Source organism: Tachyglossus aculeatus, chromosome 13 (assembly GCF_015852505.1).
Source record: "Tachyglossus aculeatus isolate mTacAcu1 chromosome 13, mTacAcu1.pri, whole genome shotgun sequence".
Lineage (NCBI taxonomy): Eukaryota > Metazoa > Chordata > Mammalia > Monotremata > Tachyglossidae > Tachyglossus > Tachyglossus aculeatus.
Window position 1 is genome coordinate 20,040,667 of NC_052078.1, and position 21,123 is coordinate 20,061,789.

At 43.8% G+C, this 21,123-nt stretch overlaps 1 protein-coding gene across 12 annotated transcripts in view; it reads right to left on the reverse strand.

Annotated features, from left to right (window-relative positions):
• Nucleotides 1-21,123, reverse strand: part of KIAA1217 (KIAA1217 ortholog) — a 323,485-nt gene that overhangs the window by 66,360 nt on the left and 236,002 nt on the right. Inside the window, exon 1 of one of the 12 annotated variants that reach the window (XM_038755766.1) lies at nucleotides 13,058-13,237. The exons of the other annotated variants lie outside the window; for them this stretch is intronic. The gene's annotated coding sequence lies outside the window, so the exon portion shown is untranslated. Of the gene's footprint in view, nucleotides 1-13,057; nucleotides 13,238-21,123 lie in introns of those variants that run through there. 12 annotated transcript variants of the gene reach the window in all.

Below are 21,123 nucleotides of genomic sequence, written 5' to 3' on the forward strand. Positions count from 1 at the left end.
CAGCTGGGGTTAGAACCCAGGTTTCCCGGCTCCCAGGCCCATGTTCTTTCCACTTGGCCAATGGTACAGAAAGATACACTGAAAAAATTAGGAACGATTTTGCCCAATTAGTTGTCTAAAGATTAACAATTAGCTTGAAGGAGACCAAGCTTCAAAGACCAAGCTTCAAACTATTCTACTTCTCGGAACTGCCCCGTCCAATCAATTTTTTCATTGGTAATACAGATCTGAAAGCAGGTGGTGAATTCCTCTCCTGAGGCAGCACATTGCCCTTGGATCTGAGGGACAGAGAAGTAGAAAACCAAGTCACGAATGCTAGCACTTCCCTTCCAAGACTGACAGCGGGGTGATCCCACTGTGGCAACAACCAAAGATCAAACCAAACCAAAGAACTCCAGACAGGTGCGTATGAAGTCATAACGCTGTGAGACTTGGACCCCACTAAGACATTCCATCCAACACCTAAAGACGCTTCACACAGCAGGACAAGAGCTAGATCCCATCAGTCTGCCAGCTCTGAGCTCAATGCAGCCTGGCTTTCACATGTGACAAAATGGAAACCAATATTCTGCACACAGTAAGTGCTCAGTAAATGCCACTGATTGATTAATAGGAGACCCAAACAGCTGTGCGATGGTGAGGTAAAATGCAGAGACAGCAAGCAGGGAGAGAGGAAGAAAAATGTCAAAGATACATTGAAGCACCATCTCAAACAATGCAGAAGAGTTCAAGACTGCTGGAAGAACAGACTGATAAAAAGACCAGCTTAGCAGGCAGCACTCAGTAATGGATGGCCTCTTTTAGAGAAGAGGCATTGGAAAGGCAGAGATAAAGGGTAAAATCGACAACACCACTAAACGTTGCAAATAGCAAATGAAGCAGGGCTGCAGAGGTTTACCTTTACCTGCAGCTACATAGACTTACTTACGCATTAATGATTGTGCAGTGAATCACTTCATCGTAGTAGTAACAAATGGCAGACCAGGCGAGAGTCACAGTACCCTACTGGCACTGAAGTCTGGCGTTCTACAGACTGTTTGGCTAAGTGGATCCCAGATGATAAATGCATTGAAATGCAGCTACTTTATAGGATGGGTTCTCTGGCTCAGCAACAATGTAGCATAACCTTTGATACATTTGCTGTGCTTAAGAGGTTTTGTTTCATCAGCTGAAACAAATGCTCTAGGGAACCATCTGAAGGATGCCTGGCTTGATTATTACCAAAGAAGCCAGTGCCTGTTTGGACTCAATCAAAGTTTGACCCTGGGATAGTTCAGAAAGAGAAAGCTCTTCTATGGAAGTACACTGTTCACTCACCAGGAGGGGAGAAATAACTCTTCCGGGGTGACAAAATACTAGCTACAGAAGTACAGGAGGATGTCTTCCCAATGATATCCTAGAAAAATTCCTTCCTCCTACTTGAAAGAACTGTTCAATCTCCAAAAAGATGTTTAGTTCCTTGGCTAACGGTTCCCCATCACGAAAACACTTCTCCACTTCTTTAATTTCTTCATCACAACTGCTTAAACCCAGTTTGTCTGGCAGCACTTTAGCCTGTGCTTAATTGCCTACCATTTTCATTTGAGAATCAAGTACCCTATTAAGCTGACTTTTTTTAAATAGCTTGACACCAAAGGAACAAAGTTCAGCCATTTCTTTTTCATTGCTGTTAATGCAAGACTGAAATTACTACTGGACATTAAACATCTCTTGGGAGAATCTGCCTGGGAGAATCTCTTCAAAAGTTCCTTGTTCCTTCATAATATTTTTATCAGGAAAATCATTACATTTCCCAGAGTAAGTGGGTTGTTGAACCCCAAATCTATTTTGTTACAAACCTACCTAAAGTTAATGAGCCACCAGATGCTTTTCTACGAAATTTCCAATTTCAACACATTTCCATTCAGATGAGTTTTTAAATTTTTATTTAATGCATCCTTTACCATCTTTAGTGATTTTAAGCAGGCAGGTAGTTGATGGTCTATTTTATTGTAAGCCATACATCTCTTTGAAACAGATGGCTGTAGTAAAAAAAACCCTATCATTGGTCAAGAATAAGGTCAAGAATCCCTGAGAGTCCGGCCTACCTCTCTTAGAGCCATATTTAAGGGTAATTTTTTTCTATTACTTTCATCGTTGTAATTAAAGCTTCTCCCATCAATCACCATGCTAGAGCTGGTGAAGAATATTTTATTCTTTGCCTCGCCATTGACTATAACATTAGGAGGCATGATTGAGACTCGGTAGGGAGGAGGAATGTCCTCACCATGTCTGAGGTAGGTTAAATTGAGAATTTCAGTCAGTTTCCCAGTGGGTAGACATCAAAATCATCTAGAAGACTGAATCCCACCAAACAATCGAGCCCCTACTGAGTGCACTATACTAGAGGCTTGGAAGAGTACAAATGAGTTAGAAGCCATGGTCCTTGCCCTCAGGAAGCTTCGGAGACCGAATCTTACATAAATTACAGGTTGGGGGAGTAACAGAGTACATAAGAGACATACAATTCAACAGCTTATACAGCCACAATCAAACTATGCTAGCTGGAAACAGAGGAATAAGTCTCTTTCTTTTTGCCATTATTCCATGTATTTTTTTTCACCCTGAGCTCCACATTTCTAAGACAAAGCCTGGTTGTGAGGGAGAGTTGCGGGACAGGGGTAAGGGCAAGGCAGGGCAGGGGAAGGCATCTCTTTAAAAACATACCTTCCTCTAACCCAAAGGTCTGCCCTCCCTCAGTGACTACTGTCATTTATTAAGTAACCACTGGTGCTTTTTGTCTTTTCGCATTCACAGAGGCTCTTCATTTTCCTTCAATTCACTAATTGAACTGAGGTAGTCATTAAAGGTTTCTATGTGCCAAGCACTGTACTCAGCACTGGGGTTGATCCTGACAATCAGGTTGGATCCAGTCCCTTTTCATCATCATCATCAATCGTATTTATTGAGCGCTTACTATGTGCAGAGCACTGTACTAAGCGCTTGGGAAGTACAAATTGGCAACATATAGAGACAGTCCCTACCCAACAGTGGGCTCACAGTCTAAAAGGGGGAGACAGAGAACAAAACCAAACACACTAACAAAATAAAATAAATAAATAAAATAAATAATAAATTTCCACATGAGGTTCACAGGCTAAGTAGGTGGGGGTAGGATTTGACCATTTTACAGATGAGGAAATGGAGGCACAGAGAAGGTAAGTGACCTGCCCAAAGTCACACAGCAGGCAAGTGGTGAAGCCGGGATTAGAACCCAGGTCCTCTGACTCCCAGGTTCATGCTCTTTCCACTAGCCACACTGCGTCAGAAGGGAAGGCTTTGCCACCTATAACAACATGGCCGGGGAAAAAATAGTCTCCATCTTGATAATGCCTTTTTCTCCCCCAACATTGAAAGGAGCAGCCAAAATGGGGATGGAGACAATTCCCAGGAAAATAACCAACTCAGACACACCCGCCACTTCCTGCCCTGGCACAGCTTCTTTGCAAGCTATTCGGTCTCATTCATGTGGGCCCAAATCCGCGCCCACTCCTCAGGAAACCAACTCTGTTTCCTTTGCTTCTGAGATTTCCTCCGGGTCTTTCTGAATTCTAACTCCTCTGAGCCTTAATTCCATTCTCTGCCTCCACTCTGCTCCCATTCCAGCTTGCACTCTTCGCTCCGCTCCAGCTAACCTCCTAACCATACCTCACTCTGGACTCTCCCCCCAATTGAACAATAATTAATAACACTTATTGAATGCCTTCTAAAGAGCAGGGGCTTTGGAGTCAGAGGTCAAGGGTTCAAATCCTGGCTCCGCCAATTGTCAGCTGTGTGACTTTGGGCAAGTCACTTAACTCCTCTGTGCCTCAGTTACCTCATCTATAAAATGGGGATGAAGACTGTGAGTCCCTCGTGGGACAACCTGATCACCTTGTATCCCCCCAGCGCTTAGAACAGTGCTTCACACATAGTAAGTGCTTAGCAAATGCCATTACTATTATTCTTACTAAGCATTTGGGAGAGTATGATAGGTTTGGTACCCCTGATCCCTGCCCTAAAAGAACTTACAGTCTGGAGTGACAGGCAGACACAAGTAATTACAGAGAGGGGGATCAATAAGAGCATATAATCAATCAATGGTATTTACTGAACACTTACTGTGTGCAGAACAGTGTATAAGCACTTGGGGAGTACAATATAACAAAGTTGGCATAAGATATAACTTATTTTCTTATAATTGCTCCAAGCATTGTGATTACTTAAGTAATTAGGTGTCACAGAGGTCTGCAGTGGCAGTTCTGAGAAATAAGGTGGGTTGGTCAGAGATTATTTGGGAAAGGCCTCCTGAAGAAAATGTGATCTCACACTAAGCTTTCAGTAAATATGACTGATTGTTCGACTGACTGATGGAGGGCTTTGAAGATGACGAAAGTAGTGGTCTGACCATGTGCTGGGAGGGGGGAAGAGATGATTATGAGGACCTTCTGCAGGCCAGATCTCCCAGAACAAAGGAAGTAATGGAGAATTGAGGTCATTATTTGGCAAATTCAAACAAAGCTTTGTCTGGAGTGGAAAATATTTTCCTCGGTTGTCCATTTTGCCATATTAGCCTCTGATACATCGTCATCCAGCATTTTGTACACTAACCTGCACGAGGGGGAAGAATGAACAGGATCAAATGCCACCACAGTGGAAACTAGAAAAAAACTAGGTTGCTATAGATACCCACCTCAATGCCATGGTCTCTAGCTTTCTGCATCTTCCCCCCCAGTAGGGCTTATGGATGTATCTTTATACTCTACTACTTCTTTTTACTTGTAATTTATTTTATTCTGTATCTCCCCCATTAGGTGTCAAGGTCCTTGAGGGCAGTGATCATGTGTATTAACTGTATTATACTCTTTCAAGTGCTTAGCCCAAGCCCTTGGAAGAGAACAATACAATAGATTTGGTAAACATGAGTCCTGCTCTCAAGGAACTTGCAGTCTAGTCGGGGAAACAGTCACTAAAATAAATTACAGATAGGGTAGGGGTAGAGTATAAGGATATGTACATGAATGCTGTGGGGGTGATGTGGGGCTGGGGTGGGGAAAGCATCTAAATGCTTAAGAGGTAAAGACCTAAAGGACAGAGGGTGATTAGGTGGCAGGAGTAAGGGGGATGATAGTCAGAGAATGTCTCTTGGAGGAGATGTGAGTTTAAAAAGACTTTGAAGTTGGGAAGAGTGCTGGTCTGTTGGATATGAAGGAGGAGGGTGGCCCAGCCAGGTTAAGTATGTGAGCAAGGGAAAGGCCGTTAATACAGGCAAAATGGAGGTAAGGTGAACAGTCTGGCATTAGAGGAGCAAAGTGTATGGGCTGCATTGTAGTGGGAGATCTCAGCGAGGTAAGGCAGGAAAGGGAGAGCTGATTGAGTGCTTTGAAGCTGATGGTATGGAGTTTCTATTTGATGCAGAGATAGATAGGCAAACACTGGAGGTTCTTGAGGACTGGGGCGATGTGGTCAAAATGGTTTATTTTCTTTTTAAAGAAGAATGATCTGGGCAGCAGAGTGAAGTGGGTAGAGCCTGTGCCTCAGTTGACTTCCTCCCTTCTCTGTAAATCACTTTCTTGGAGGGGAAGAAAATAGCCTTCTTGGGGAAGTGGGACAGTTCAGCCTCCTGGATAAGGAAAGGCAGCTGGGTCTTATTCTTCTGAAAAGGATCATATTCACTTTCACAGAGAAGGGAGGGCCAGAGTTTGGCTTGGCTCAGATTTCCTGCACACCCTGTCTTCTCTTCCACTACCCTCCAGCTACCCAGATTTGTTTTCAAAAATTAAAAATAGTTTCCTGGGCACACCAGTCGAATATTCCTACAGTGGATACAGGAATTCTGCCAGTCCCCTTTCAGAGATCATCACTCACTCCCAACAGGAGGGAAGCAGCCTCCTGCCTAGTGCAAAGAACACAGACCTGCCAGTCAGAGGACCTGAGCCCTGATCCCAACTCTGCCACTTGACCAGCTTACCTGCCACTTACCTGCTTACCTGCCACTTACCTTGGGCAAGTCATTTAACTTTTTCCATGCCTCAGTTTCCTCATCTGTAAAATGGGGATACAATACCTGTTCTCCCTCCTACTTACACTGTGAACCCAATGAGGGACAGGGACTGTGTTGGACCTGATTACCTCTTATCTACTCCAGCGCTTAGTATTGTACTTGACACATAGTAAGAGCTTGACAAATGTCACCATTACCAGGAGGAAGGTGCCAGGCACATCTTCACTGATCCACTGAGTCCAAAGGCATCGCTCCCAAGTAGGCTGGCTGAGCGCCTCACATGCTGGCCCCGGGCTACTAGCCTCACGGGCTCAATGTAATATTTAAAAAGCAAATAAAATGTGTCCTGCTTTGGAGTAGCGGAATATGATACCGAAATCCACCCATAAATCCCAACTAAAGAGGAACCACAGAACTAATATCAGATGGCATGCGTTTAGCTCTCATTGGTTTTGTAAATACGGTATTAGTCATGGCTTAATTATATAGTTTGTGGATTATCTAATCATTGGATTTCTCCGGCACTCCCTCCAATGCCCTTCTCGGACCTTTTCATCTCTCTAGGACCACTAGACCAGGAAGAGCAAAGACAACAATGACCAAATGAGCAGGCAAGAAATATTGTCTAATTAGTAGCTTTAGAAAAAGATGAGATGTGGAAATAATTTGAAAGTGATTTTTTTGTGGGGGAAGGGGGCGGTGAGGGGTGGTTTGGATTATCGCTGGATTTGAATTCTCCATTCCATCCTTGCTGATAATCAAGCTGTTTGTATTCAGATTGCCTAACTCCAGTCAGGTTTGTGAGGTATTAGGTGTTTGAGCCCCACTAAAAGAGTGAGGTTCAAACAATTTATTTTCTTCTAACTCAGTCTGTTCAATGAGCATAAAGTCTAAAGAGATGCACATGAAGTATTCTAATTTTCTCAGGTTCATGCCAATATGACTGTCTATCCACCTCCTCTAAAATTCAAAGTGAAGAATGAATCAGGTTCATGTATTTAATTCATATTTTTTTCTCTTAAAGTCCCCATCACAAAGTAACTGAATAGAAGCGTTACACCCATCCAACAGCAATTCTCAGGAATAACATTATGAATGTTAAAAGTTTAGAAACCATTTAACACAATGCATTTCAGCCCAAAATGTTCAGATTTACATAATTGCATCCATAGGTCGCCAACAGTAGCCCATTTCTCATTTCCAGTACAATGCTATGGCCCACCCAGATCACCCACTAGCAGACTCTCTGGTCTATATATGCCCTGTGCAATCTGCAGCCAATTTCTGTAGGTTTAGGGTCTGAGCCCTAGAAAGAGCTGCTGAGAAATATGAGTTGCGATTGAACAGGTCTTTGTGTTTTACTGATAAACAGCTGCCTCAAAATGTATATTTAGATTCGGTTTGAGAAGTAAATAAAAAGTGTGACCCATTTTGGAGCAGCCATAGCCAGCACTACCTCCCCTCCCCTTCATAGGTCATCCATCTGCCACCGCTCTCCATGGATCTTAAAGAGATTTTAGGATCCATTCCTCGATGAGGTGATGCTGCCTGGATCACATCCCTTTATTTCCTGCCATAATAATTCCAGTATTTGCCAAGCACTTATTATGTGCCAGGCACTGTACTAAGCATGGGGAAGACACAAGCTAATCAAGCTAATGAGGCTCATGATCTAAGCCCCAGGGAGTAGGCTGGAGTCCCCATTTTACAGATGAGGGAGCTGAGGCGCAGAAAACCTGTGACTTGCCCAAGGTCACTCAGCAGATAAATGGCATAGCTGGGATTCGAACACAGGTCCTGTGACTCTCAGGCCCCTGCTCCTTTCACTAGGCCATGCTGCTCCTCAAAGGTGTTGGAACAATGGGATCCTGTTCCAGGCCCTCGGCTGCTGCTCACTGCCCTGGGCCCCCAGAGAATGTCCCTGGCACACTCAGAGGAGTCAATCAATCAATCAATCGTATTTATTGAGCACTTACTGTGTGCAGAGCACTGTACTAAGTGCTTGGGAAGTACAAATTGGCAACCTAAGTCAAAGAAAAGGACCCAGTGTATACATGGCTTGACCCTCTCTAAATCCCAAGATTTAATTGGGCCCCACTTCCTCAATGCATGCCACTTCGCCGCCACTGTGACTTCACTGAGGACCAATATCCCACTAGGCTGTAAGTTTCTAGATGGTAGGGATCATGTCTACCAACTCTATTGCACTGTACTCTCCCAAGCACTAACTACAGTGCTCTGACCAAAATAAGCTCTCAAATGCCACTAATTGATTGATGCCATTTGTTTCTAAGTACAGTTGTCATCGCTGTTGGGTGGTGACACTGACTCTGGGAGGCACAATAGGGCACTAGAGATACACTGTAAGCAACTTGAGGGCAGGGAACACATTTTACACTTCTTCTGTATGCTCTCCAAATGCTCTGCCTCCAGAAGGCTCCCAGTCCAGTGTTCTGAGTAGCATAGGTGCCCAGTACAGTGATCTGAACCCGCTAGGTGCTCAAGTTAGGGCTCTGTACCCAACTGGTGCTCAAACTGGGGTTGCCGGAGTAGTTTAGTCCTGGTCAGAAAGGGTGGTGTTGGTTCTGGAGTGACGTTTGGAAGAAAATGACCCAGTTCTGGCTGGGTCATTTGTAAGGAGGAATGGGAGCCTGCTGTGTGACCCTGGGCAAGTCACTTCACTTCCCTGTGTCTCAGTTACCTCAACTGTAAAATGGGGATTGAGACTGTGAGCCCCATGTGGGACAGGGATTGTGTCCAACTCCATTTGCTTGTACTGAACCCAGCGCTTAGTATAGTGCATGGCACATAGAAAGAGCTTAACAAATACCATTATTATTAGTAGAACCGGGCAGGGAGTCATTAGCCAATAGGTGAAAAGCTCCAAAGTGTGTGCACACACCAGGAGTCACACACTGACTTGGAGAGCCATGGTGTGGTCCTAGCAGCCCCAGGGCTATTTGGTTTAATGATGCAGAAACCTCTCTGTTCTTGCTATTATGCCCGAACTCAGAATCCCTAGTATGCTAGAAAGTGAGTTTTCATTACACAGTTTGGTTATAAAACAAGTCTATTCTGCCACAACATGACCCATGGGTTGGCACGAGCAGATTCAGTGTAAGAAGAAATGCCAGTGTCATCCATCAAGATGTGCTGGTGTTCTATTTTCTGGCCTCCACATTTACCTTGCTGGGGAGGCACTTCAGTTACATAGGTAGTTGAATGAAAAGAATGTTAATCAGGGTGGTGTCTTCTAACCATCTGGTCTCTATCCATCAAATCAATGGTGAGAATGGGATTTTCCCACAACTGGATTTTCCCCCAAGAATCTCCACCCATTCATTATGGCCACCACCACCACTATAGTAAATGGGCTCATACAGTGCAAAGCATCTGAGTGACCTTCAGCTCTCCAGATCCCCTCTTTTAGCTATATTCTCTTAATAACCTGGTAGCTAGAATGGTCTCAGAAAATTAGAGGTGGGTGAAAAATGCCCAGAGTTAAGCCTTTAAAGAGATCAGGTGAGAAGAGGATTGACTACTGTGCCCATTTCCTGGACGTTAATAGGCCAGGGGTCGATGCACCTGATTCGATATAAGTCCCCCAATCTTCACACAACCTCAAATGCTCGTCTCAAGGAATCCGAGTGATATTTCTGGGTGCCCTTCCTCACACCACTTTTACCACATGGGTACCACAACTCTGCGGTTTCTTACCAAATTCAAAGTATATTGTCAAGAATAATGAAACTAAAATCCGGTGGTCAAAACAAATGAAGGAAATACAGGTCTTGAGGTGGGATCTGTGGTTTGGCACTTCAGATTGCCTCATTTTTCACCTACATTACCTCAGTGCAAATCTGGGTTTGGGGTGGGAGGTGTTTTCAGGTGGGTAGAGTTAAATTTATGCCAAAAGGAAATGGATAAAGCAGATTGAAGAGCTCCACTTCAGAGAACTTCCTAGGGGCATATATCTTCACCCCTGACTATGAATTACAACTTTTTTAATGGTACTTGCAAGGAGCTTACTATATGACACAGACACTGTCCTAAGTGCTGAGGCAGATATAAAACCTTATTGAAGGCACATCTTTTCTAAGAGGCCTTCCCTAAGCCTTCATTTCCTCTTCTCCCACTCCCTTCTGTGCTCCCTTTATTTGCCCCTTCCTCGGCTCTACAGCACTTATGTACATATCCATAATGTATATATTTATATTAATGCCTGCCTCCCCTTCTAGACTACAACTTGCTGTAGGCAGGGAATATGTCTGCCAACTCAGTTCTGTTGTTATACCTGTACTCTCCCAAGCTCTCAGTACAGTACTCTGCACACAGTAAGCACTCAATAAATATGACTGATTGATTTAGGAGAGCAAACCTTCTCCTGATTGCCACAGATGAGCATATTCAGTCTGCCAATGGCCTGCTTGCTCTCTCTGCCAGTGTTTGAGCCTGCGCTGCACTGTGCCTTTAAAACCTTTGTTCTGCCCACCCTGCATCTTGCAGAGTATTTTGCCAACCGATTACCTTTACGGATGTCTCCTCTGATAGGAATGCCATATGTAACTCCCTGGAGTGCTCTAGAAATTACACTCAAAGATTTGAACACTTGAGTGCCGAGTATTACTCTTTCCTGATCCAATTTATTTGCCGGAGTTGTTCCTGACCCTTTTGGTGATGGCATCCTGGCAAATCTCAGAGACACCTCCTCCTTGCTTCCTTGGAGTGCCCTCAGTTTTGCTCTCAGCCCCAGGCAGGGGCAGCTTTGGCTGGCAGACATTTAAGAGGGGGTGGACAGTCTCAAAGGTGCAAAACACCCTCTATTCACCTCCCTTGCTCCCCATCATCCCCCAGAAACTACTGCAACTAAGCAAACTGGTTCAGAAAGAAGAGGATGAGGGAAACGTGAGAGATGCTTGGAGCCCTTTGGGGCAGGCTTTCACTGGAAGACGTGACCAGTGTCACAGAAAGCCTCTGGCTGCCCAGAGATGGCTTGGCATAGAGTCTGTGGAAGATGGCATCACCTTTATATAAGTGCTTGGTAATGTTGTGCAAAGTCATTTTGCCCTTTGACTAGACACATTATACACTGTTCAGAGGCCAGGAGATACCGCCCCACATGCCCTGGGATCTTGGGGAGGTCATTTCATAAAATAATTAAAATAATAAAGGGTATTTGTTAAGGGCTTACTATATGCCAAGCACTGTAATAAGCTCTGTGATACCTACAAGATAATCACACCCCACATGGGGTTCACACTATAGGTAGGAGGGAGAACAGGTGTTGAATCACCATTCTACAGATGAGGGAACTGAGGTGCAGAGAAGTTAAGTGACTTGCCCAAGGTCACACAGCAGGTAAGTAGCGGAGAAAGGATTTGAACCCAAGTCCACTTACTCCCAGATTTGTGTGCGTTCCACTAAGCCATGCTGCTTCTCAATAACAATATGAATATTATCCATTATTATTAATAATTATAATAATAATAATGAATACAAATAATAGGAAGATGGCATTTGTTAAGCGCTTACTCTGTGACATGCACTAAGTCCTGGGGTAGATACAGACTGTGAGCTCCTTGTGGGCAAGGAATATTTACACCAATTCCATGGTTCTCTCCTAAGATTGAAGCACAGTCTTCAGCACACAGTAAGCACTCAAATAAATATGACATTGATTGATATAAAATAATCAGGTCAGACAGTCCCACCTACCTGGGGTTCCTTGTCTAAGGAGAGAGAACCTCTGAGCCTCTATTCCTTTGAAGAATACTTACCCCCACCCACAGCCATAAACTCTACTATTTCCCTATTCATAACCTATTTTAATGTATGTCTCCCCCACAGACCGTAAACTCCTTGTTTGGAGGGATCATGTCTGCCAACTCTTTTGTCCTGTACTTTCCCAAGCGTTTAGTACAGTGCTCTACACATAGTAAGTGCTTAATATACACCACTGATTGAGGAAGATGAGAATTAAGACACCCACTCTCCCCATTCCCCCTACTCCCACCCACCTTTATTGTCCTCCCAGGGACACTGTGCAAGCCAAAATGAGAACATTTCCAGCCACAGAGGAGAATGCGATTCACAGAAAACTTTGGTTTGAAAGCAGACAAGAGTATTATTACAGTCCTCTAAAGAGGAATAACTTGCAGAGTGGTGCTATTTCCCCGTCAATGGCTTAAGATCTTCATAATAATTACCCCAAAATAAGAATCATACCACAGGGGATTTTTTTTTCAGTCAGTTATATAAAAAAGCCCCAATAGGTTTGTTCTTTAAAAACCACAGAACAGTTTGTTCTTCGTATACCACTTTGCTGAATTTTTATCTGTTAGAAGAAAAATAACACCTATCAATCAGTGGTATTTACTGAGCACTTACTATGAGCAGAGCACTGTTACTGAGCACTTGGGAGCATATAATACATCAGAATTAGCAGACACGATCCCTGCCCATAACGAACCCTATATTAGCAAATCAAAAACTGTATCATTCTAAAATTAACCTTCGTTTTTAGACATGCATCATTTTTGCATATTTTTCAGACCAAGAATAATATGCCTTTCCACTTGTTTTACCACAAATCTCATTTACACGTGAAATAACTTCCCCTGTGCAGCCCCATCACAGGGCTTCGGAGGCAATCAGAACTCTCACTTTGCCCATAGAGGCATTCCTTCAAGTCCGGAATCCTCTCCGTTTCCCCAAACGAGGGACTGGTTTTTAACAGCTCATTAGGAACACTGAAAACTGTCACCAAAGCTCACCTAAGCCAGCATTTGGAGTCTTGAAAATTACCCCGACATTCCAGCCCTGTTTCCAGATTACAAGGTTAGAGGCAGCACCAGATTCCCCTGTTACAGTTTCCAGATAGCACAAAAAAACCCATGTCTACTTTGGAGATCGCCCCAAAACATTCCTATTTGGTTCTGATAAGTCTGCCTCTGCATCCGAGTGAATGTAAAAATCTCTTCCAGCAAGACAAAAGAATTCTGAATTTTAAATACCATTGTGGGAGATTGCTCTTACCTTTCATCTTCTGGGAACCTTTCTTTCTTCAAAGAAACTTCCTCGGCTTTGCCGAAATACGGAATCCCCCGGAGTTCACCAGTTGGTCTGTTTTTGCACTAAGTGCATTGTTTTGGATTTGGCATGAGGAAGCTTTTAGTCAAAATATGTGGTTTAAAAGCACAGCACCCTCCCTTGTTAAACCATTTCATGGACAGTCAGGGGTTCTGCTTCTCTGCTTCGAAAGCCGAATCTGAGTAGGAAGGTATTATTTCCTCTGTCCCAGAAATCAGTATAACTGAAACCAATGCTGAGCTAATGAGAAATCTTTATTCCATGTGTTCAGTTTGGCAGACATTGTGAGCCATGTCAAGGAAACACGTGATGTTTATAAATACAATATGGCTTATGTTGTCATAACCTCTCAATGGCAAAAAAGTACAAGAAAAAGTAGGCAGGAGCCCAGCAGAAAAGATGAGATTCAGCTCTCTGGAAGGTGCATTTCAGATATATATTTGTTGGCCCTTTTCCTAAAGAGTAGGAAGATTTTATGGCTGGAGAGACAGCGGGGCAGGGGTGCCTTCTAAATGTGCTCTGAATAACCACAGTATTACTGTGTATTTGCAGAACTAATCATGTGAATAAAAACAAGGTCCTCTCAATTGCAAGAGGTGCATTATTTGACTGTCAGAGTAAAAAAAAAAAACCCCACATAAGTGGTGGATAATTTTATTCATCATTCTAAAATGACTTCAGCACTGTTAACTCAAGCACATAATGAAATGCAGGGAGGGCTGTCAGAGAATTTAGAAGCTCCATTTGAAAACATTTGAGACATTCACAGTAATGTTCCTGGCTCTGATTTCTCTGAAAGTTGCTCAGGGTTGGATGGGGCTGTCTTTAGGTGAGGGAAAGAAGGAGGGAGAGAGAGAGAGAGAGAGAGAGAAAGAGGGAGAGAAAGAGAGAGGGAGGGAGAGAGAGGGGGAGAGAGAGAGAGAGAGAGAGAGAGAGAGAGAGAGAGAGAGAGAGAGAGAGAGATTGATTGACTGATTTTTATTTTACTTTTTTGCTTTTGAGGCTCATGGCAGAGTTCTGAGGGGGTTGAAGAGACCATAGCTGGACTGGTTGTATCAGTGCCCATGTCAGAAAACACTGAGTTGGCTAAATCAAGACTGGTTAAAGACCGGATGGGGGAAACACGAATGCTTCAAATAGTGGAAATGAATCCACTGCATTAAAGACAAGATCAAAGAAATCTCATACTTATGTGGAGATAAAAGAAGAAAAGCTAAAGACTGAGAAGAGATATAACTGGACTTAGAAGTGAAGGATAAGGAAAAAAACCTCTCCCAAAATCCAACAAAACTTCAATTATATTAGGCATAAAAGCAGAACCTAGGAAAATATCACATCGTGCCTCCCTTTATAAGCATGAAAGGAAACCTGATAAATCAGGAGGTTTTTAATTAATTTCAGTTTCTGACTTTACACACACACACACACACACACACACACACACACACAGGTAAGTGAATAGCTTACCGGTGCAAGTCAATTTACAGTGGAAGGTTGGAAAGCCAAAATGAAAAAGGGGTAAGGGGTATTTAAGACAGATGGGCCTGATAAATTGAATCCTCCAGCAGTTAAGGAATCAGTGGATGCTTCTGTGGAGTTGCTAGCCATTATTTTCGATGGAGTTTCCCCTCCCCAAACTTCCCGCTTTCGACTGTTTATACCAGGATTTCCTGGGAAATTTTTTTGAGCTTTGTGAATCCAACTAACCCTGTCCATGGCACACAGCTTGGACAGGGGTAAATGTGCCTTTTTCCACAGAGGGGAAAAGGGAAGACTTTGCATGGCCTCGTGGACAGAGCACAGGCTTGGGAGTCAGGAGGACCTGTGTTCTAATCCTGACTCTGCCACTTATCTGCTGTGCCTCGGTTACCTCATCTCTAAAATGGGGATTAAGATGTGAACCCCGTGTGGGACATGGACTGTGTCCAACCTGATTATTTTGTCTCTACCCCAGCCCTTAGTACATTGCTTGGCACACAGTAAGCATGCTTTCCCTTCCCCACAGCACCTGTATATATGTATATATGTCTGTACATATTTATTACTCTATTTATTTATTTATTTTACTTGTACATATCTATTCTATTTATTTTATTTTGTTCGTATGTTTGGTTTTGTTCTCTGTCTCCCCCTTTTAGACTGTGAGCCCACTGTTGGGTAGGGACTGTCTCTATATGTTGCAAACTTGTACTTCCCAAGCGCTTAGTACAGTGCTCTGCACACAGTAAGCGCTCAATAAATACGATTGATGATGATGATGATCACAATTATTATTATTACTGGAGAGACAACAGCACACAAGGAGGCTATCTCCATGGGGAGGATGGGAACTGTTAATGCTACAGATTTCCAGTTTTCACCCGACAGCTTTTGAGGGGGCTGGACTCCCAGCCTCATTCACATCAAGTTTCCACAAATCTTGAGCAGGGAGTTCAAGACCCAATATTAGGTTTTTCTGACCACTTGGCTCTTCACAGCCTTCCTGCCTCTCCCAAGCCCCATCCCTCTTGGACCACCCTCCCCACCCCATTTCTCTGGATGCAGAACCAGCACCTGTGATCAAAGAAATCAATAATCAATTTCCCTAGAAGGACCCTGGATATTAGGAAACAATCAAATTGGCTGCAGGAAGAGCCAATTGTGTTGGACAAATTTAATCTCCTAGGAGAGAGTGACAGACTAAAGGTAAGGAGAATCAATAAATGCATTCCAAGACTTTTGATCAGGTTGTTGGTTGTTCCATTCCACCTAACGTGACAGCTTGGAAAGTAGGAAATTCTTGTATAGCATGTGTTTCCTGATATAATTTGGATAAAACATCAATTTGGAAGACTAAAGGGAAGCAGTTACCATAGTACAGTTGTAAATTGGCTGTAAATAACTCACACTGCAACTGTGAATTGTTCGTAACTTCAGCTAGGAGGGTGATCCCCAAATCTACCTCTCTAACTTTGACCTCTCATCTGACCTATAATTCATCATCTCCTCCCGGGCATCTCCACTTGGCTGCCCTGCCTTTTCAAATTTGACAGATCTAAAACTGAACTACTCATCTTTTCCTCTAAATCTACTTCCTCCTAATTTCTCCACTTCAGTTGATAACACTACCATCCACCCTGTCCCAGCAGCCTACAATCTGTGTCATCCTCAACTCTTTTCGACTCTCACATTCAACGTGTTGCCAAATCCTGCCACTTCTTCCACAATATCTCCTGGCTAGACTACTGTACTGGCCTCCTTGCTGGTCTCCCTGCCTCCAGCCTCTCCCCAGCTGCTGCCTAAATCAGAGAAACAAGTGAAGTACAATAGGTTAAAGCTATATAAGCTTGAGACTTGTTTTCAAGTTTCCTTAAAACAAGCCTTAAAAAGCAATGTTATTTTCCACAATTTTCTTGAATGTCCCCCCAAGGTCGCCAAAGTTATGTTTCAATTATTTTCCAGCCATCTTCCACCGACAATTTATTTCCCACTGAAATAACTGCTGAAAGAACACAATTTCTGGACAGTATCGGTGTTTATATATAACACTGCCTTAACATAACTACCTTTCCTTACCCAGGCTGGTTCCACTCTAGGTTTCATCTGTTCCCGAAATAGTGCCAATGGTGCCACTCGAAATTCCACTACCTGGGAAGAGGCAGGAAGCAGCATGGCATAGTGGATAGACCACAGACCTGGGAGTCAGAAGGTCATGGGTTTTAATCCTGGATCTGCCACTTGTCTGCTGTGTGGCCTTAGGCAAATCACTTAACTTCTCTGGGCCTCATTTACCTCATCGGTAAAATGGAGATTAAGACTATGAGCCCCATGTGGGACAAGGACTGTGTCCAACCCGATTTGCTTGTATCCACCCCAGAGCTTAGTACAGTGTCTGGCCCATAGTAAGTGCTTAACAGTTAACATAATTACTATCATTATTGTCCTTCAGCCTCAATGGAGAGGGGTCTAAGCCTCTTGAATAAGCACAGCATCCTTCAGTAATGACAATAATTGTGGAACTTGTTCAGCATTTACTGTGTGCCAAGTACTTTACTAAGTGCTGGGGTGGATACAAGATACTCAAGTTGGATACAGTCCCTGTCACAAATGGGGTTGACAGTCTAAGCAGGAAGGAGACCAGATATTAAATCCCCATTTTGCAGATGAAGGAACTGAGGTCCAGAGGAGGTCACCTCCTCCCCCTCCCCATCCCCCCCCCGCCTTACCTCCTTCCCCTCCCCACAGCACCTGTGTATATGTATATATGTTTGTATGTATTTATTACTCTATTTTATTTGTACATATTTATTCGATTTATTTTATTTTGTTAATATGTTTTGTTTTGTTGTCTGTCTCCCCCTTCTAGACTGTGAGCCTGCTGTTGGCTAGGGACCGTCTCTATATGTTGCCAACTTGTACTTCCCAAGTGCTTAGTACAGTGCTCTGCACACAGTAAGCGCTCAATAAATACGATTGAATGAATGAATGAATAATAATAATAATGGTATTTGTTAAGCGCTTACTATGTGCCAAGCACTATCCTAAGCAATGGGGTAGATACAAGGTAATCAGGTTGTCCCTCGTGGGGCTCCCAGTCTTAATCCCCATTTTACAGATAAGGGAACTGAGGCACTGAGAAGTTAAGTGGCTTGCCCAAGGTCACACAGCAGACAAATGGCAGAGCCAGGATTAGAATAATAATAATAATGATGGTATTTGTTAAGCACTTACTATGTGCAAAGCACTGTTCTAACCGCTGGGGAGGTTACAAGGTGATCAGGTTGTCCCACAGGGGGTTCACAGTTTTAATCCCCATTTTACAGATGAGGTCATTGAGGCCCAGAGAAGTGACTTGCCCCAAGTCACACAGCTGACAGTTGGTGGAGCTGAGATTTGAACCCATGACCTCTGACTCCAAAGCCCGTGCTCTTTCCACTGAGCCACGACTTGACTCCTAGGCCCACGCTATTGCCACTGAACCACACTGCTTATGATGGCATTTATTAAGCGCTTACTATGTGCAAAGCACTGTTCTAAGCGCTGGGGGGTTACAAGGTGATCAGGTTGTCCCATGGGGGGGCTCACAGCCTTCATTCCCATTTTACAGATGAGGGAACTGAGGCCCAGAGAAGTTAAGTGACTTGCCCAAAGTCACACAGCTGACAGTTGGCGGAGCCGGGATTTGAACCCATGACCTCTGACTCCAAAGCCCGGGCTCTTTCCACTGAGCCACGCTGCTTCTTTAACAGCAGGCAGTACAGCTGGAAGGGTCATGTTCTAAGATGATCCCTGACATCTACAGTGTCACTGGTGACTCTTAAAGAGTAGTGGAGGGCAATATAACTCCATATTTACAACAGCCAATGTTGTTGTGAGATAAGTCATGAGCTCTAAGTCCAAGAGGTGTGAGAACTGGGATGTTCATGAAGGTTTCGGTACAAGATGAAACTGTGAATATTTTGAGCTCGATGGCAGCTCCAATTAAAGCTCCTGAAAGTTAAAGCACGGGCCTGGGAATCAGAAGGACCTGGGTTCTAATCCCAGCTATGCCACGTATCTGCTGTGTGACCCTGGGGAAATAGCAGTGACTCAGTTACCTCATCTGTGGAATGGAGATGAGGACTGAGCCCGATGTGGACAGGGACCGTGCCCATCCAGAGTTGACCAGAGTTCAAGGCCCTACTGAGAGCTCACCTCCTCCAGGAGGCCTTCCCAGACTGAGCCCCCTCCTTCCTCTCCCCCTCATCCCCCTCTCCATCCCCCCGTCTTACCTCCTTCCCTTCCCCACAGCACCTGTATATATGTATATATGTCTGTACATATTTATTACTCTATTTATTTATTTTACTTGTACATATCTATTCTATTTATTTTATTTTGTTAGTATGTTTGGTTTTGTTCTCTGTCTCCCCCTTCTAGACTGTGAGCCCACTGTTGGGTAGGGACTGTCTCTATACGTTGCCAACTTGTACTTCCCAAGCGCTTAGTACAGTGCTCTGCACACAGTAAGCGCTCAATCAATACGATTGATTGATTGTACCCACCCCAGCACTTAGAATAGTGTCTGACACATAGTAAGTGTTTAAGAAATGCCACAACCATTATTATTAATGCACTCCCAGCTGTCTGGGCTTTCCTGGAGCTTGGCATGGTTAGCTACTTAAGAGGAGGTTGTGCTCATGCGGGCAACCAAACAGACAATGGACAACAGGGGTGGGGCCAGGGTTCACTGCTGTCATAGCAGCAACCTTGACTGTGGGACCGAGACAACTGCAAATTGTCAAAACCACAAACAAAATTAATCTGCAAATGTCAAGGGACAACTGCAATCCTTTATCCATACCCTGCACTGGCCTGGCCCCCATAAAAGAACTGGGTCGACCTCTGGTCACCACACTCTAAGAATGCAGAGTAACTGGAGTGGGTCCAGAGAAGACAAACACAAATGATTAAAGGGTTTGGAAAATAGGTCCTGTGAGGAAAGGCTAATGGGTGGCTTAATAACTATCTTTGAGAAAATGTGGAGGGGTTTTGTGGGGAGGAGGCTGAGGCTCAAGTCTCCTGAGGACTGGAGAAGAGGAAGTAGGCCTAATAAAATAAGACAGGAGCAATTTCTGTTGAATGTTAAGAAGATCTCCTAGGCTTGCAAAGTGATAAAGCAGGAGGGTCTGGAGACTCCATCCCATAGGTTCCACAGCATAGAAACAGCTTAGCCTAGTGGAAAGAGCACCTCAGTCCTTAGTACAGTGTCTGGCACATAGTAAGCCACTTTAAAAAAAAAAAAAACCATCTCTGAATACTACCACACCAAACCCTGAAGACTCACAACCTCTTGGATCACTCATACATTAAAGTGGAGTAGGAGGTGCTAATGGAGTACACGACATTAGTAGGGAAGGGCAGATAAGGATGCAGACTCTGCCCTTAGATCAATCAATGCAATTTATTGAGCACCTGCTGTGTGCAGAGCACTGTACTAACAGCTTGGGAAAGGTACAACAGAGTTGGTAGATCTGTTCCCTGCCCACAATGAGCTTATGGTCCAGAGATGACTTGATTCCTATCAGTTCTATGGAATTTTGTTCTTATTACCTGTTTTCCTCACACATCTATTACCTTTTTTTAATTTTTTATGGTATTTGTTAAGCGCTTACTATGTTCTAGGTACTGTACTAAGCACTGAGGTAGATATAAATAAGATCATCAGATTGGGCCCAGTCCATGCCCCATGTAGGGCTCACAGTATTAATCCCCATTTTACAGATGAGGTAACTGAGGCACAGAGAACTTAAGTGACTTGCCCAAGGTCACACAGCAGACAAGTGGCAGAGCCAGGATTGGAACCCAAGTCTTCTGACTCTCAGGCGCGTGCTCTTTCTCCGAGGCCACACTGCCGTTGTGGGGGACATGAGAATAGGAGACTAGAAGTGAATCAGGGAAGTCATCTTAGAGAAGATAGGATTCCAGAAGGATTTTGAAGATGGGGAGAACTGTGATTTGTTGGAGTTCCAGGCCGAAGAGAGGACGTAAGCAAGAGGCTGGCAGTGAGGGAGATGAGAACAAGGCACAGTGAGTAGGCTGGTACTAGAGGAGCGAAGCGTGTGGGCTGAGTTGTAATGGGAGAAAAGCAAAGATATAAGTAGCATGGGGGAAGTTCTGATTGAGGGCCTTAAAGCCGACAATCGGTCCGAAGAAAGGATTGGACAGATGTGCCCAGCCCCAGGCTTGGCCAAATTCTATAACATGAGTTTGCCTTAAAGAGGAGTTCTGTAAGAACTCAAGTCCTGCATCCCAAGATAGCTGGGAGTGGGTATACAGAAAATGTAGTGACACATGAAGGCAACAGAGGAAAAAGAAAATCTAAGAAGAGAGACTATTTTCCTTGTTCTCAAACTGTCATCTTAGCACTGCCTCCTCAAAATCTCAAACTATAAATTTAAATGCCAATGGAAATTTTTACAGCTATATGAGCAAAGTTGGCTATAAACAAGGGCCTGGTAACACAAAAATGTGCATTTGATTAGGAAAAGGAT